The sequence below is a fragment of the Rhea americana genome, unplaced genomic scaffold (genome assembly GCF_003343005.1).
Source record: "Rhea americana isolate MKP2758 unplaced genomic scaffold, rheAme1 scaffold_44, whole genome shotgun sequence".
NCBI lineage: Eukaryota > Metazoa > Chordata > Aves > Rheiformes > Rheidae > Rhea > Rhea americana.
Window position 1 is genome coordinate 1,907,583 of NW_028186579.1, and position 17,721 is coordinate 1,925,303.

A 17,721-nucleotide genomic window follows, 5' to 3' on the forward strand; every position below is an offset into this window, starting at 1 on the left:
AGAATGTGAACAAAATACTGTTATTTTAACCATCTCTKGCATCCTCAAAAATATCTAGAGAGACGTGTAGGAATAAACGTGCACGTTGCCACCGAACAGAAATCCGCAAGGTCCGTGGCGCTCGGCAGAGCCCGCACAGCATGTCCGCTAGAGGTCACCGTTAGTCATTTTTCTCGGTTAATTTACTAAGGAGGAAAAGAAGAAACAACCCACCACCCGAACTCCAATTATGAAATGTAGTAAAGCATGCACATCAATCTGTTGTTGCACAGTAAGGTCATTTCTGATCTCTGTTTAGTCATTTGGGTGTCTGTTTTCACATAGCTGGAATGATTTTTGCTACCAGCAGCTGCATTTACTTACTGTTTCTTGGCTGCCAGTTAATTTTATAACAATCGCTATTCTAAACCTCTTCACCTTTCTCTGACATGCGTGCTTCAGTATTTCATTCTTACTGGAACACTTACTAGAACTTCTGGTTAAAAATATTTTTAAATAGCAAAAAATAGCTAGAACTCTCACAGTGATAATGAGTAATCCAGGTGCTCCTAGCTTTGTAATTTGTCGTGCTTCCTGCTCCATACATTTTAACGCCCTTCATACTTCATTGTGAGTTTGCAGAGGAAGAGAGGAAAGTACAACTAACATGGCCTTAAGACATGAATTTACTAACTGAACTCCAGAAGCATAGAATAATGGGCTCGACTGTTCATTCTAGAAATAGTTTCAAGAGAAGAAAAGCTTTATGTGCTGCATGGTGAAGCTGTATGGAAGAACAGGTGAAGTGTTGGGCATACAAGAGTCAGACTTTATTGTATATCAGTTTATGAAGCATGATAAGTTGTTTTAATATGTAATTCTATTTGTAGTTTTTAAAGTTATTTCCTTCTTTAGAATAGCATTGTCACACATTGCTATTGTCACACATTGATAAGCAAAGCTAACATGACAACAGCAACGTTGTTTTCTCTGTGGTCTGGCATGTTCCAGTTTAGTTATTTTAGTTATAATTACTGACTTTCAATAGAAGAGATTYGTTCTAGCTAGCTGGTGTCAATAGCTGCAAACAATGTGTTCTCTCACCAGGAACAGTCATTTAGTAGGAACAGAAACTCAGATTTTTTAGACAGAATTTGTAATTTTCCAGTAAGTGCTCTGATTTTTGGCGTTCTGAGAGTGGTTATACCATTGTAGTTATGAAATAGATGTTTTATCGTAAATTAGTGGTAATTCAGATGGTTTCATGGGAATTACTCAGAATTTACAACTGTCAGTTCAGTGGTTGTATTAAATCTGTACTATTTCCTGGAAACTTCAGCGAGTGCAAGCCTTTTTTGTTGAATTTCATGAGTGAAGATCTTATGAAATTTGAAGAACAAGGTTGAGATCCTGAAAGAGACAGGACATTTTAAAAAAGACTTTGTGTGACTCTCAGTGGAACATCTAGTAATATAAGAGGAAAAAGACATTTTAAAACCTTTTCTTTTTTAAAGTGTGTATTGAAGTTCCAACTGTGCTGTTGTCAAGTACGATACTAAAGTAGTAAAACAAGCCAATAATATCATGTAAATGGGTCAACATAAAACTAAATAGTATTCAACCTTTATGCTGATGGTAGAGTTTAAGGTTAAAAATGAATCTTTAGAAGAACTAAGCTGGCTAGTAATCTAAAACATAATAAAGATCTCTTTCAAGTAGTCAATTGAATTTCTCAGCTCCTGTAGGGGTTTTTGGTTTTTTGTTTTTAGCTCTGGGTATACTCCCTGGGATGTTAAATCAATGGAATTACTCTCTTTTCCTGGTGTTATATAGTTGTATCATTTATTGCCCAGAAGAAAATTCATATTTATAGCCACTATGTAAAAATGACTTCCTGTAAGTCAACATCTATTCTCAATGTTTGTTTGTGCTGTTACATCCTAAGAGTATTTAATGAACTTGAAATATTTCCCATAGTTTCGAAATCTTTCTGGCCCCATGCTGAGGGCACTGCTCTATGTTCTAAGTGGAGCATCATGTTAGCTTAAAAAAGAGATTGCATAGAARATTCAAGCAAACTGGTTTATTTTGGTGGCAGGYATTTTTTGTAACCCAGGATCAGWGCTGTTCSTACTAAAGTCATTACTGAGTGCTGCTGAGTGTGTCACTACCAAGCCACCACTGAGTGTTGTGCAGGAGAAAATAGGTTTTGGTAGGGTGCCTTCTGTCAGGATTCCTGTTTATGTGTATGACCAACACCTAGGAACCCCAGTGGTGGAGCAGGACACCATAATGATAGACTTGTACACACAGATCAAAAAGATTTCCTTATCCAAGGAGAGTGCAGTCTGTAAGATGTCAAAATGAGGGCAGGTTTCTTTGAGTGCTAAACATATTGTGTTTGGCAATATCTATCTTAATTACTTAAAGAGGCAATAAAGAACAGAACAAATGCTCCAAAAAGTTCAGCATGCACAGATGGACTATGGTTTACAATTATCTTTATTTTAGATCTTGGGAAAAATGGTTCCCATTAGATGTATTTTCTTTTATGAGATCTCTCTGTGCACCAGAGCCCTGCTAACTTCAGTGTGATTTGTGGACTACATAGAAAACTTCTCAGGAAATGGGCCYATTACCACACGTAATTACAAAATARAGAGTCTAACAAGGGAAGTAGTTTGGATTGTCAGTGGCACCTGACACAAGTTCCCTTGTCACTGAGGCACTTCTAAAGATCTGAATAATTTTGAATATGAATGTTTCTAAAAGTGGATGAATGACATTTAGTAGGGAGTTGGGTATTCACATGTGCACAGAATACAATCTGTAGTTGACATTTATAATTAGACTAGCTTATTTCATGAAACATTAACAATTTGTGGGATTTGGCTGTGTACGAATCCTGAATTTGATTTGATGGTGGGGTCTTGATGCAGTCTGACCCACAGGTACAAGTGTTTTTAATGTGAGGCACAGCTGCCTTCCCTGTCTTTCACTTTTATTGAGACAAAGCCCAGCAAAGATTCTTGGAGCTGATGCTGGGCTAATTCCTGAGGACTGTTACATTTCTCTTGGACAGAGGGCTACTAGCTGGGATAAATCAGTTTGTTTAGCCTGAACTCCAGGAAGGAGCATAGCATAGAGAAGGATACAAAGCATAGAGAGAAGCAYGTTGCCTGCCTGAGGAAGGTGATTAGAAGGAGATTTGCTAATGGGAAATTCAAAGGCACAAACAACTTCTCACAGGAGAGAAGAACRTAGGAAAATACTTTCACACCAGAGAGATCTCTTTCTAAATGCCAACCAAGAGGAAGGGAAGCTGGCTGCAGAGAAGATAGAGAGAAATGCTTTGATTTGGGGAAGCCATGTGTGTGGGTGAATCCAAAGAATGCTATGAGATGGGAAGAAGCTGAGCCAAGTGAATGCATATAAATATTATTTTGTCACAATCTTNTTTTTTTTTTTTTTTTTTTTTTTTTTTTTTTTTGCATTAGCTAACATAAAGAGGTCTTTTTCTTGTTGTTTTTCTGGAATCCTTAGCAAAGACTACAAGCTCAGTTCAGTTGCCTAAATGTACATGAGTTAGTGCCTTTGGAGATGCCCTAGTTTCTCCTGGTCTCCGTCTGCTGCTCCAGTACTGCATGAGCCATCTGTGTCATATCTACCAGTCCCTGGGGATGTCCTGGATCCCCTATAGATGACTGTAGATGCCTTTAAAATGCATTTAGAAGACTGAATTGAGCCCTATGCATCTGTTACGTATTGTTGAAGAACAGGACTGGAAACTTAGATCATCTGTTGGTTGGGACTCGGGAAGCTGCGTGCCTAAGTGACCAGTGAGTCACCAGTGGTCTTTGGGAAGGGAATTCAGACTGCTGAGACTCTGAAATCCCGTTGGTGTGAAGAGGTATAGAGAACTTACGGTAGAGCCAACAGAGCAAGCATGGGTACCCCTGCCTGGCTCACCTAGAGGAAGTGCTAAGCACAGAGGTCTAATTATATGGGACTCAACCACAGGGCAGTTAGTGTCCAGCTGGTAGCATTTTACTGGACTTGCAGGAGAAAAAAAAAAAAAGTTCTAAGGAGAAATTTCTGGAAATACTGGTTAACTTCTCTTTCTCTTTTCCTTTTTTTTTTCTTTTCTTCTTAGTGGAAAATAGTATATTTTCCATTGTATGTATCTAGGCTCTCAGGGGAAGGAGAAAAGACAGAAACTCTCTCTGGCTATTACTATGCTCCCAGCTTTATACTTCAATAGAAATAAAGTTAGATAAAACATATTTTTTTTAAAAAAAAAATCACTAGCCTTCTGGTGAAGAGGAGGGATATTAAATCCCTTAAATACCCTTAATACTCTTAAATGCTGCTTTTCTGAAATATTGAGTTGTTAACAATCAGCCACTTGCTTATACTAAGCTATAATTAAAAAAAAGCGCAAAATTGTATTTTATGTAATAGTTTATACAAAATTTAATCACTTTATTTACATGATGCATATTTTCATTTGTAGAAAAAGTATTCATTTTTCTAACTGAACACTACATGTTTTCGAGAAGTCCTAGAAACTCTTCCCAAACACAGGTTTATTAAAATAATCAAGCTGGCTTACACGGATAAATGTTTGCATAGCTATTTAAAATTAAAGATGATGCTCAAGTTTATAAAATATTTCCATTATTTTATAGTCAAATACTATCCAGCTAAAATAAGTAGAACCATAGTCTCTTGTATCCTGTTCACAAAGCAATCACTTGGTTCTCAGTGAAAATGGGTTCTGACCTCTCTGTAAAAGTCCTCATTTCCTGCGCCTCCCACTATGCTGGAGAATTCTGTACGTTCACATCCTTCCTCAGGACGTGGACCTGATGCTGCAGCACAACGAGGTGTTAAAACCTTTGCGTTGTAAGAGCTTCAGGAACAACTGGAGCATAGCTCCATTATAGTTACAGTGAARCCTATAAAGCCACTCTAGCCTGAGTTTACTGCATCGGATGTTAAATGGAAGTTTTCATTTCTGTGCAGCTAAAGATCTGTCAGTACTTTTGGTAAATTATCTGACTTAACTGACTTATATTGGACAGTATTCTTGCTCCTAGCAAAAGAGTTTTATTATCCTAGGTTGCATGTAAGCAATTGTATAAAGGCTTCCCTGGGTGCCTACATAACCACTGTCAACATCTCAGCAAGTTACGTAAGTGTTCCCTGAGTCCATTGCTGTAACAGTATCTGCTTCCAAGCATAGATATTTCTCACCTGTACAAGAAAACATTCCTTCCTAAATCACCCAAGAGACTAGAATATGTCCTGGAAGTGTAAGTGATCATATCATTAGCTCCATTATAATGAAATGGCTCTCAATAGTCAGAATGAGTCTGTCTGTCTCTCTCTCCTTCTATTCTGTCAAGGTGCAGTTTTCCTCCTGACAGTATTTTCAACTATATTTGACTTCAAGGTGATGGTGTAACAACTGATATTCTAGATCATACACAAGTACTTGCAAGAAAATCCACCAGAACAATACAGTAGATTGCTAACTCTCTTCTAAGAGGTGATCAAAATATCTGAGGATCTGGTTCTTCAGATTAAAGCAACTGCAGGAATAAATATATATATATATTTTTCTTTTGTACTGTAGAAATATGTACTTGTGAGCAGTTTTTGTGCTGTTCTCCTCTGGTATAAGTCACATAGCTTCATTTTATGCAGTTACTGATTTCATATGTACACACTATGTTTTTGAACATGCTTTTGCCTATTTCAACACACCTTTTTACCTGCCAGCAACCGCAGGCCCTACTTACATGTAGAGCTGCCCCTACATTTTAAGCAAAGTGTCACCAAATCACAGTTCCTAAATCACTTCTTAGCAGCAACATAATGTGGGCTCCCTCCCTTCCTCCTGGAGAGGGAAGGGTGGGATGCAGAGGATCAGCAATTTCTCCAGTGGTGGTACTCTATTACACATGAGTGCAGCAAATCTATGGTGAAAATTGCAGTTGAGTAAGATGGATTCCTTTGCCACCATAAGCTGTGTCACAAAGTGTTGCTGGTGGACTTTGTGGTGCTCAGAACAGTTGTGTCATGCAGAAATGCAAACTACAAGTGGTCCACCTGCATTGCTGTGATGGCGCCTACCTCTCTTGACTGTTCTACCAATATATCTGCAGGATGTAAAGGTAATTGACAAATATRAGCAATCCAGGCATCCCTTAATTTCCCTGCTGCCCATTGCAATAAACTGTAGAGTCTAATTGCTGAGGCTGGAGTAACTTTGCCATCAGGTCAGGACTGACTCCAGCCAGTGTACAGCAGAAAACCAAAGTTTTACAATCTTGATGAGAAAAAAGATCTTTCCTGGGACTAATCACAGAATCGKTGAGGTTGGAAGGGACCTTTAGAGATCATCTAGCCCAACCCCTCTGCTCAAGCACGGTCACSTAGAGCAGATTGCCCAGGTCTGTGTCCAGATGGCTTTATAGTATCTATCTCCAAGAATGGAGACTCTACATACTCTCTGGGCAACCTGGTCCAGTGCATGGTCACTCTCACAGAAGAAGAGTCTTTCCTTATGTTMAGACAGACCTTCCTATGTTTTAGTTTGTGCCTGTTGCCTCTCATTCTGTCACTGGGCACCACTGAAAAGAGTCTGGCCCTGTTTCCTTTACATCCTCCCTTCAGATATTTATACATGTTGATAAGGTTTCCCCCCTCCTGCCCTGTCTCAGTCTTCTCTTCTCCAGGCTAAACAGTTGCAGCTCTCTGATGGCTAATAAACAAATTATTAATGTAGTCTATGCAAATTTATACTGATAAAGGTCTTTGGTAAATTTTCAGTGTGACTTTTTTTTTTAAAAAAAATTGCACGCGCATTTCAATTGCAAGAGTAAAAATAAAGTAGATCACTCATTTCAGATTCTAAATCATGTCGTCTTTTGATCCACAGTAAGTTGTTATTTTGTTGTTGAGTTTGTTTTTCTTGAGCTATAGCACAAACAAGGCAGGCAACATCAGTAATCTCAAAACTGCAGTAAGAAGAAATCTGTACATGTCTTCCTGAAAAAGCTTAACATTATTTAATAACACATATTCCACTTGTGTTGCACTTCAATGATTATAATATTGCTCTGTTTCTAAAAACTGGGAAACTATAGTAATACCACTGCGGCTTGTTTCAGAAGGCTTCTATCTTTCAGAAGGCAGAAAGTCTTTGCCCATTAACTGCAGCATTTGTCTTATATGCCAAAGAAGCTGGCAGATCTTCTTTCTGTTTGGGGAGTTTTTTTGTTTTGTTTTTTAACTTTATATTGTGGTTTTATATGCTCAAGACCACAACATGTGACCTTAAGGTCATGTTACTTCCTTGATTCTTGATCAGTCTGAAGACTGTGGTTATCAGATGATCAGTACATTTGTTTTTCCGTCAGCAGATTTAATGTGTTTTTTTTTCCCCACAATTTCATCTGTTAAAACATTTGTGCTGCCAAACAGACTTCAAGCTGGGAACAGACATCCCAATTTGCAGGGCCTTGTTTGTTTGTTTTCTTTCCTCCTACAATTATATCCTCAATTCTGAGATCTATCCTTAATTCACTAATGTACATCATTGATACTCTGCTTTCTAAGATTTTCTGTAATTCACTTATTAACATGATTTCTTTTCAAAAGACAATAAAAATAGGGAAGAACAAAAGGTCTTCTCCTGAACAATCAGTACTGATTAAAACATAGGATTGAAATCCTGTGCTCTTTTCTAGGAGCCCTTTTATAGCAAGTAGGACATTCCTTTTGAGTGTCCTCAAAAAACATAAATGTTTATCTTCTCCCTCTCCTGTCCCATACATCCAGTACTTCTTTTTAAAAGAGGACTGTGAGGAGTTCCCCACTCTGCCTGGAGAGTATTTTGAAGAGCGGTGGTTGCCTAGGCTTTCTGCTTCTCCTAAACATTTGCAGTCATGCTGAGGGGGACTTGCACCTTTCAGAGATGCAACTCCTTCTGGTCTGTCCCTATGGAAAGCTTTCTCCATCCAAAGCCATGTAAAGTTATTATGGCCTAGTTCCCAGAAGAAATTAGGGATATGCCAGAACATAGTACTTTATCTCTTATTGTTCCATAGAATATTTGCAAAATACTCTTTGCAATCTCCTTGTCTCTTAAGTTCAACAGAATGTGCAAAATATTCAGCCACTGCCAAATAAGTAATCAAATTRCTTACTCATACATGTGATCTTAGTGTCTTTCACATTTCTGCTATTCCTGGATGAGCAATCCTTGAAAGCACAGAGGGGAGATAAGCATGTGGAGCTGTGATTCCTAATCCAAAATTTCTTGGCAACTTTGTGGGAGGGAACCTGCTGAGGTGGAACGGTATTCCTCCTCTCCGTGCCCTGGGGACTTCTAGCAGGTGTTTTCCCAACCTGAAGCTTACTGTTTTCTGTCACATAGTTGGTGCGGAGAGATAGGTGTTGTGCAGTCTTGCTTTCATGGGGTTGTGCCTTCAAAATTTAGTGTCAGGCAACATTTTAATGATGTAACCAAGTTCCTTCACTTCCCCCAAGACTGGGATTAATCTGGATTAACTCAGTGTTATCAATGGAATGGATCTACAGCAGTATGACTGAGAGTGAATTATGAGCCAGTATTTCTGAACCTTTGTAGGTTAATAAAAKTAATACATTTTCACCACTAATAATGATAGACTAACAGTGCAATGCCTACTGTATRTAAGTAGGTTTTTAGTATGTATATAATGAATTTGGCTGTAAGGAATCTGTATTGCAGAAACTGTGACTATTTAGCTCACCTGTCTCAAGAGACTGGTATTTCAAGTAACAAATGAATTACTTCTAATTGATAAATTGCTTGGTACAGTCGTTTGCAATATTAGATTCTTTGAGCGTTTTGTTGACGTAAAAACAATCTTCTCTTAGCTCTTTGCCTTGCATGACTAGAGAAATAACTTTGTAACCAAAAAAAAAAAAAAAAATATAAAAAAAAAAAAAAAAAAAAAAAAAAAAAAAAAAAAAAGCTCTTGAGTTTCTTCAACCTCACAGGATCCTCCTAGGATGAACTTTTACTGCCAGGTTGTAAAACCTTCGAATAGAGGCTAGTAATGGAAATAGTGATGGAGAAAGTTTTGGAGTTATGAATAGTGATATTATAGATTATCTATGCCTGGAAGTTTTTACACACAAAGGAGATCACAAAATTGAAATAGCARCATTCTCTTTTGCTATTCAGAACAGCAGACTTCAACAAAAAGTGACTACTTGGATTTACTATATCATTCCAGAAAGATCATGAAAAACTAATGTTCCTTCTATTCTTTCTCTAAGGGAAAATAATTTTGGTGACAGTGTAAGGAGGTTCCCTAGTTAGCCAGTATTTGTAGGAAACAGCTCATCCCTCAACAACAAAGTTGCAGAACTGTGCACTACATTCAGAAGCAGAGATTTGTTGAGAACCAATACAGCAGCAAATACTGCTTTCAGCCCTTATAATAYTTCCATCACAGAAATGTGAAGGTTAATAAGGAAGCTGCTCAGCAGCAGTTTGTTCCATAAAAAGAGGCTTAAACTACAAGTTGATAGTTATGCTTGCTGCTTTTTTATGTTTTGATACATGAGGTAAAACACAGATGTAAAAGGCTGTTAAAAACAACTGGTCAACTTTAAGTCACAATTGTTATTAAGCAATATACTACTTTAAGATTTACATAGAGAACTAACATAAACTTCATATATGCTTGCATAACATATTTTAGTAAGCTTGCTAAAGAGCTAGAGTAAAATCTCAGCTGTAGCAGCATAAACTCTGTGGCACCCTCATTCCATCTTATGGAAAGCAACATTGCACACATGCGCAAACATATTCTATTCCTGCTTCCTTCCCATCACAAGAGACCACTATAATTCAGCTGTTTGTTTTTTTTCTTTCTAAACAGAAAGGGTTGATAGCCAAACACAAGATGACTCATGTTCAGAATAAAATATTCATCAGACAACAGTAAATAACCTTCCTCATGCCAAAATGGAGGGCAACTACCAAAGAGGAACCTTAAAATATTCATTAAAAAAATGTCATATTCTGAAATGCTTGACTGCCRCTGTAGCTAGGGTATTTCTGTTGTAATTCCTCCCCTCTCCCTCATGGTACTATTTTAACCGATTTTCATGGAGAAGTCTGTAGGGAAGTGACGTTAAGAATAGTAATTTCAAGATTTGATCTGAACTTGCACAGTACCCTCTAGCACTGGAAGGTTCATGTGCCTTCTAACAATATGTCATATTATATATCTTGCAGTTGAATCTCATGAAAGTTGATGGTGTTCAGCACTTGCTAGAACTGAGGCAGTTTAGTTTCGGAGCTTGAGCATTGCTTATTCACAAGCCTAGCCAGTCCTCAAAGGGATATGAGTCTCCATTCAGGAAGGAGACCAGAACTTCTGGAAGTAGATCTGAGAAAATGCAAGAGCAAGCTTTTYTATCTCAGAATATATATGATTTACCATTATGAGCTGTGTTTATCTTCTCTCTCATGTCTTCTGGGCATTTTAGATGCACAGATRTAAGATGTTTGTACTTTGACCTGGCTGTTAGTTGTTATTCTGGTGAAATTCAGGAACTAGTTTAGGTGAATATAGGCCTGAATAACGTATTGCATAGGTCTCTTAAAGGCCGGTCTTTAATTTTTTTTTCATTATTGTTGATATACATTAAGTCTAAGAACTTACACAGATCCCTCAAGAGAAGCTAGCAGTGTCAGTATAAAGGGGGTTTACTCCAGTATAGCTTATTTCAGACTTACAAGAGTAAGAAAASAAACACGTCATACATGTGACAGCCTATGACTCCTTCCTTCTTTCTATTTTGTGTCTCTTTCTCAGGAACTTTGGAGTTCTGTCACAAAGCAGAACTTCCAGGATGGAGCATGAAGTATTTTCAGTGTTGCATTGCAGATCCACTGGATCGAGGAATCTGGGTTATTTCAGAGAGTGTACCTTAAAAAGTGCTTCTGTGGTCATATTCTTTCTGAGCAGCAAGAATTTATGTTTTCCCCCAGCAGTTTTCTCACTGCCAATTCCCTCTTTTAGAGCAGTTAGTTGGATAGCTTTGAGGAACACAGGAGAATGGAAATGCTCGACTCTAGGCTCTGTTAGTGTAAGCTATATGTTGTACTCTTACATCCCAGTGTAGCTTCCTAAGGAGAAAAGGGCTGTTGTACCTTTTTTTCTTGTTGTTGTTTCTGTTGAAATATAAATGATAAGAACAACTTGTTTTTAAACCCCAAAATATTCCTTGGTATTTTGAATAACATCGTAGAATATTAAAACTCAAACATTTGGAGACCATTAACCTCAGGTATCCAGATGTTATGGATTTCTGTCACTAAAAGCAACTGAGACTCAAGCTGTGAATGGGTCTAACTGCAGAGGTTAAAGAGTAGTAGAGGTTCATCTGATAAACAGACCTTAAGATTATAGAGTCAAAAACCTTTTACAGAGAAAAAAAAAAGTAAAACTTGTTGGGCAAAGTTTTACTGAGTAAGGTTACTTGTGCAGTTATTCTGTTGCTGCCTATGTGTCACAAGCTGTTAGCCATTATTTGAGATCTTGCAGGACATGTGAATTTGTATGACATGCGAAATTATGCTCTTTGCTGTATTCTTGTTTATAAAATATGTACAATTTCCYATTTCCTTGCATGCAGTAGAAAAATAGCAGACAAATTCTGAGCATGTAAGTTTTCTCCTTCAGTTCATTGTGTGCTGTAAGGAACAGGGTTTTTGAACTGTTTGTTTCTTCTTGCCATGGATGACCTAGCTCATTTCTTTTTATTACCTGCCCCCCCCCCCCGAAAAAAAGAAAAGAAAAAAGTCAACTTTGCAACTATAGAGCCTCACATTCTGTAGCCTACAGTCTATAAAGTTTCTTCTGTCACCACCTATGGTGGTGAAGTTACCACCACTGGCATGGTAAATTCAACTATCTCCAGTAATTTGGATACATAAAGTACATAAAGGTACTTTTTTTTTTTTTTTTTTTTTTTTTTTGTTCCTTCCATTCATCCTGAGAGAATACTTCATGTCCTTTGGTGACTTCAGCCAGGTATGCGATTGTCTATAGATCAAAGACCTGCTTAACGGTGACCATTTACACTTTCCAAAATAACAGTATTACTATTTTGCAGTATTTGCACTCTTTGCAGTGCTGCTGTTCTTCCTCGTCAGTATGCATACTGATTTTTTTTGGCAGCCAGTCATCCAATCAGAAGCCTGTTAACCAAATAGGCAATATCACAGAGGAGGTCAGTTTGCCTATTTTTAGAAATAAAGATCACTTGGAAACAAAGTTAAATTTGCTGTGTGTAAGCAAGCAGACACAATTCCAGTGATTCAAGAGGATAGTGTGTTTTTATTATTCTAGTGATAAATGTGGCCCTGAAATTCACCCATTTCAGAACTGAAGTTCCTTATAAAAACAGAATAATTAGCTTTTCTCGTATCACTTCCTACAGACTTGCTACTTGCATAAAGAAATTATTCTGATTTTTTTCAAAGCAAAAAATAATAATAATGAAGGCGATAGCGCTTGAGAATTTTAGGACAAATGTTTCTGTAATGGAAACGTGAAACTGTGTTTAAAGGCACGGKAAGGAAGGAAGGGATCGAGTGTACATTTGATCAATATGTTATACTTCAGTGTTACTTTCCTGCAATCATTCAGTCCTCAAAAACTGAACTGAACAGATGCTGAGTCCTTGAGTTAAATTAATTCTGCACAGATGAATGTACTGTACTGTAGTTAAATATGTGTCATTAAGCACCTTTGACAGCGTTTTAGCAGGTGTTTAGTACAAAAAAATAGATCAATTGAGGGAAAGGGGGAGATAAAAAGTAAATCCAGTGGTGTGTTCAATCTCTATCAGGTGTAATTATGTTGTAGCCCAAGATGGCTTCCTTGAGGAGAGCTGCAGGTGTACGCAGCGCTCCAGCATGCTTCCAAGCGTGCTGATGCTCAGCTTCGCTTGCATCAAAGGCAACAAAGGGACGACCTGCTCTCATCTTAGTCCTAATGAAGTCAACCACAAAGCTCACATCGACTTGAACAGAAGCAAGACATGAACCTAATTCATCTCTAAATCTAGCAAACAAAGCAGACTGAATCCTAAAGCTGCAGGCTTTTTCTCTGTTAGGATGTGAACTGCAAAATAAATTGGCAGGTATAACAAAAGCTCTAGTTGGCCAGACTTCCTTTAAAAAATTACAAAATAAGCATGATTTTTATGCTGATGTTGAGACTATTGCAAAAACTGTGTAAGAGTTATGCCTGTGGAGTAGAAGAAATGCATTTCCTGCACATCTAGTCTTTAAAGTAGATTATTAATAGACCCTCCTTTACCCTAGCGTCTTTCCCTCCTTTTCCCAAACCTACAGTATTCTTTCCATCTGTGACTGAACGGTTTTCATTAAAGCAAATGCAGTCAGAACAAGAAGTGAGGTAGCTACAGGTCTAGATCTGACTTATTTAGCACAAAAACTCCTTAATTCAATTATATGATCTATAGTGAATTACGTGTTTGRTCAAAGCAGTGCCATATGGTAGGCTATAGCATCTATTAATGTAATTGTATAATACTTATTGAAAAAACATTACCAAATCTCTTTCCACTACACAATCAGATAATAACTTGTTGCCAGCATAAGCATCATTTTTCTATACAAATTGATTTAATGGCATTTTTACAACTTCAAGATTTAGACTGAACATCTAAATTTGTACACTACTGATAATTCCACAGTTAACTTTAGGCTATTGTTTAAAGCATATTTAATGAAAATAGTTACATATTTAGTGAAGAGTCTCTTGAGATCTGATTCACAAAGTCAATAAAAAATAGAGTGCCAAAAAAAGATTATTTTATTCTGTGAGATTTCGTTGCTGATTTATAAAGAGGTTGATGCTGAAACATCCATCACAGATTCTACGTACAAATGTTTCAGTAGATGCAGCTAAAATTTCCTACTGCTTACTATAATAATCCTTGAACTTTATATTCCTGTAAATAATTTTCTTTTTATAAAAGACATTGTGTGAGATTTTTAATCTAAGATTTTGTAAATATATCAGTATTGGCATGCAAAATGCTTTTCTCCAGTCAGTCAATACGTAATAGCACAGAGAATTCTGTTCCTGTTACTAATTATTTAATGAGGTTTTGCAAACTTGTACGTCTTTGCATTAGTAAAAAAAAAAAAAGCATATGTACTTTCAGCTGCCATCTAATCAATGTGCAGCTGTATTAACTGGCATGTTTATTCATACTAGATGAAAGTGACTTTATAAAGTCTACATACTATTTTTGAACCCCAGGACAAGTTTGTGAGCTACTTAAGTCCTCTGCAGTGGTGAATTACTCTCTTTTAAGCCGAGTTTAGGCTGAGAAGAAATGACCCTACACGAAGTCCTTTGTATTTCTTAACCCTTTGTGTGGGTCGTGTGCGCACACACAGCCCGATTATTCTTTGTAGCAAAATTTTACTAACAAGGGAGCCACATTCCCTTGGCATGAATTCATAAACCCTCTGTTTAATGTTTCCTATGCTTTCAGGTTGCTCATGCCAAAATGAAATTCTAGGCTTGAGTACTTGAATTGAATTAGGCCCTGTGAATAAGGCCCAAGGATGGGAACGTCTAAATGCCTTTTCCTTTCTGCTGCATCAGCATAGAGTTGAGTCTCCATAAAAGCACTGTAAGGAACTGAGCACGTTTTAGATTGTACTAGTAACTTTTCTTCAATGCTTTTGTTGATTTCAATTAAGACATTTATACCTAAAAGATCCAAAATTCTTCCAGCTACTTGTGATAAGCACTTCTAAGCATAGCTGATACATTGTAGGATGAACATGCATGCAGTTCAGTAGTTCAGCAGAATCTGAGTCACAGTGCCAAAATCATTATTTTTAAAGTCTGCAATATTTCACCTTGTAGTTGGTCATTCTTAAAACACACATCTCTGGACGCATTTTACTGTATATCTCTGAATTGTCAGTTTGAGCACTGGTACAGGTTGCCCAGAGAGGTTGTGGAGTCTCCTTCTCTGGAGATATTCGAGGCCTGCCTGGATGCAACCCTGTCTAACATGCTCTAGGTGACTTTGCTTGAGCAGGGGGGTTGGACTAGATGATCTCCAGAGGTCCCTTCCAACCTTAGTGACTCTGTGAAACATTTTGTATTAGSCCTAATGAAAAATCTGTATATCATCATTGCATTTTTTTAAATGAATAAGGACATAGTATTGCACCAATCAGCTTAAGGGTATTTAGTGTGTATGATTTAAAAGCATCAGATAAAGTGAAAAAGTTAAAAARGAGAGTGAGGTCTGGACAGGTCAATGGATACCATGCTGGTAACATCACAAAACATTCCCAGACAGCCCTCCTCTCAGCTCCATCTCCTTCAGCTGCTGATTTAGCTCATTGTAGGGCTAGTGAACCTGGATCAGGGAACTGGTCTAGGTTTAAAAACAATCCCTATACCTCTTTCTTTTTTCCTAGGTTATTTTTAACCTTTTCTGATTTGTTTCACTTTGACTCCATAAATGGGTACAAAGACTTTTCTCAATTGAAGAGCAGCACAGACATCAGAAGGAATTATGAGCTGCTCAGGATGGCATAACAAAACAAGTTGTTACCAAATGAAATTCTTTAGTAATCTGCTTCTCTAGCAGGAATAATATGTTTTGCATCATTGATTTCAGTTGCCACAGAAATGTGGTTCCTTTCAAATAACACAAGTAATTTTTTGTATATAGCTAAAAAGACCATTTATCAGATTAAGACAAAGTTCTTATCTGAATCTTATGTAACAAGAGTATGGTTGGAAGAAGAGGTAACTTAAGTTTTGCATTATATTTAATTTAGAAATATGAAGGTATTTATAGAACTTCAACTTTTACTATTCCCATGTATTGAGATAGGACAGAAAATAAACTCTATCCAAGCTTTTGTATACATTACACCAGAGTAAGATATACTGACCCTCCTGCAACTCCATACCCAGCTACAGCCAGCTATGTCCACTACTTTCCTCAGTCACTTTAAAGTATGCAAAGATGCAGCAAGAGCAGCGTGACACCATCCAAAATCAGTCTGTGCCTATGCAAGCCACATTTGTGCGAATAACCAGGCTCAGTGATTCAGTACAGAGGTATATAAACCACATTAGTTATTAGGCCTGTTATGCATGCCTTCATTAGGCAACAGTAAATAAGGCTCTGTCTTACTTTTTTTTAGAGTGTGAGAGGCAGCCTGTAGTCATGGGGTTTCCTGGGCTGTTTTCTTTCATGTTCTCAAAAGCCACATGCTTTTTCTTCAGTAGCAATCTTAACACAGGCCACGTCTTCAGACCATACAAGGACCACACAGTCTCGTTTCTACCAAAATCCACTCCAATGTACACTGCTAGATGAGTGTATGTTGTTAGACTGAAAGCGTGGGAAATTCCTCTAGTGTTGCAGTGCAGACCAAAGCTCAGTAAAAGAGCTTGGAGGCATTCTGTTTAATTGATAATGACTGCAACAAGCCAACTGTTTGAATTAACTGTTCTCTTGCCTGCAAAGTTTAATTTGTTTTATTTACCAAAAAATAAAACACAGGAGTAAAAATAACACACTGTTTAACTTCTAGCTATTTGGTCCTGCCAAGGTAGTGTTACTGTGCTTCCAGAAATAACCAATTCCACTGGAGCTGGTACTTCTCAAGGAATTTCTGCAGACCTTTTCAGATCCCATAGGATTGCTTGGCTTGTCAAGAGACAAGACAAAGCAAGATTTCAGCTTTTCCTTTAGGTCTGTAAATTTGCTGCTGCTTTTTAAAGAAGTTCAAGCCGCTGAGGGCTTTGTGTACAAGCTGAACACGTTTTAGGAGCCTAACTCAGCTGCTTGTTTGACACAAAAGAGTTAACTCAGGAAATGAAAAGTGCATTGCTTAAAGTAGAAAAGGTAACCTTATGGCCACAGATCCACTCAAAGAGGGAAAGGGAAGGGAGCGTATGATCATCTGAAACACCAGTGAAGCTCATCCTAAAAATCACCATGTTTCTCCCTTAGTAACACTGCATATTGCTTCAGCTCAGGGTAAAGGGAACCCAAGACGCACGCACAAAAATCCTGAATGTGGATCCTTGCAAGAAAATGACTAAAAAAAGAACCAAACCCCCCAAACCAAAAGGCCCTTCTCTTCCAAGGAGGCGTTCTGAAGCAGGACCGAGTGGTTTGTGAACCGCCTGTGCGTACAGCGAGCCCGCGGAGGCCGGCGTTGGCAGCTTTGCGTCGYGCGGGCACGGCTGTCCCGCAGCATCCTGCCGCGGCCAGGCCGGGCGCGGACGTACCCGCCGCACGCATCCTTGCGGGGCCGGAGGTGCTTTCTGCTGCTCCCCAGCAGCTTTCCGCAGCCTAGCAGGGGAGATGGGCATAGCCGAAGCCGTGTGCTCCAGTCGGTTGTGTCTTAGTTTTTAAATAAAAAAACACCCAACCCTGGCCAAGCCAACGATCAACAGGTGCTGTGCGCACAGGTGTCAGAGACTTTCCCGGACCACGGCGCGGTGCGGGGGGGAGCGGAGCCGCAGCCGCGGCCGGCCGAGCGCGCAGAGCCGCGGAGCAGCCATGGTGGCGGCGACGGCGACATCCGCCGCGGAGCGAGGGGCTCCCGGCCCGGCGGAGCCGCCGCCGCCGCCCGCAGCT